Raw genomic sequence first — 1,840 nt, 5'->3', positions numbered from 1 at the left:
ATATCTCTAATTTGTCGGACGTATCGGCGCCGCCATCGTCGCAGTACTTGCTGCTGCCACTTAATAATTAATGGTGTCTGTAGCAATAACATCAAAACATAACTAAGCAATAATAATTCATATTTAATAATAATAATAATAATAATAATAATAATAATAATAATATAATAAAACTAATACTCCGCACGTCCGCCATGTAGATTCGAAACTACATGGTGGACCTGACAGGTCAATTTTTAAAACAAAATCAAAATAATAATTAATAGTGATGATGATGATAATGATAATAATAATAATATTATAATAATAGTTCGTAAATAGAGTCATGTGTCTATAAAACTTTTCTACAAATAGATACACCGATTCTCGGGGCTAACCGCGTCACGTGCGTCTCTCTCATTTTTCGATTCCACGATATTATTTTTTTTTTGTTCCGTATACAATGAGCCGGAGTTTAGGCGCGATCATATTTCTTTATTTTTTTGGCATTTCGACAGAACAACCGAAAGATCCTTGGGCTACGGCCACAAAATATACAATAATTACGTTGTGTACTCTTAACACGATAACAGATACGTGGAGCGAAACCAATATACAAATATATGTTCTGTTGTTCCATAATGTTTTTGCATATTTATATGCGTAAATCGAGCACAAGCACGAAATATGGGCTTAACATGTCATATTGATGTATAATAAAAAAATGTATTTTTGGTCAAGAATCCTTTCGCTCAAACATTTCCTTATTTGAATGAAAATTTTAAAAAAATTAAAATGCAACTTTACTTTTGTAACTGTAAATTAAACATTTCGCAAAATTACTTACTAAAGATCTACTAAAGACTTTGCAGATAAAAATAAAAAATGGATTTTATCGATTTAATATATCACTTTATCTAAACTTGTAAATTTAATTAAATAAATTGATTATATTAATCATAAATGACTATTATCTTCGATATATATATCGTATCATTATTATGAATCATAGCATTACACTTGTCTTAAGAAGCTGTATTATTTTCTGGAATTGGAATAATAGTTTAAAGTATATATTCCGTGAATATTTTAATCAGCTACGCTCAGCGCTTATTACATCCGTAAATACGACCATATTTCTGCGAGTGCTCTCGCTATCTTACTGAAACTTAATTTTTGCAAAAATTGTTTAATCTTACACACGCATATATTATATTCTACTCCATTCTTTTTCATTTTGCACATTACATGTTAAAACACTATTACAATTACGGTATGTAAGTAGGTACTTCGCTATGTGAGGAGATACGTGAGTACATCGTACGTGCGAACTCATACGCGCAGCTTAATCATTACATTACGTATGGGAATATTATTTATAGCATTACTTTTTTTTTAGTTTAGGTAAAATTAGCGGTAGAGTATTAATACGAATACGTTTTTTCTTCCATTTATTTAGGTATGCTTTTTTGCTTTGATTACGGACGTCTATTTGGAGTTGCTCACCGTTATTATGCTATTTTCTCATTCAATTAACAAGATATTTTTCTCCTCAGTTTACGTACTTGTTTAAATGTATCCTAAGATTTTACCGCATCAGAAAAAAATTCTACTTTGATGCGAGATACAATAGATTTTCATTTTCTTTTGTCCATATATATATAATATATACTTATTATTTTTAATAATATATATATAATATGGTATTGTGTACAATATGATTTTACGTCATTAGAGTTATTAGGCGATCCATGTCATATTTAGGTCTTGATTTTAATCTAAAAATGAGTGAGTATTGCCAGAGATTCTACGTATATTCTATTTTATAAATATATACATATATTAATAAAATTTAATCTAA

This window comes from Atta colombica, unplaced genomic scaffold, assembly GCF_001594045.1.
Source record: "Atta colombica isolate Treedump-2 unplaced genomic scaffold, Acol1.0 scaffold344, whole genome shotgun sequence".
In the NCBI taxonomy this organism is placed as follows: domain Eukaryota; kingdom Metazoa; phylum Arthropoda; class Insecta; order Hymenoptera; family Formicidae; genus Atta; species Atta colombica.
The sequence above is the reverse complement of the archived record's forward strand: the minus strand, read 5'-3'. Positions refer to the sequence as shown.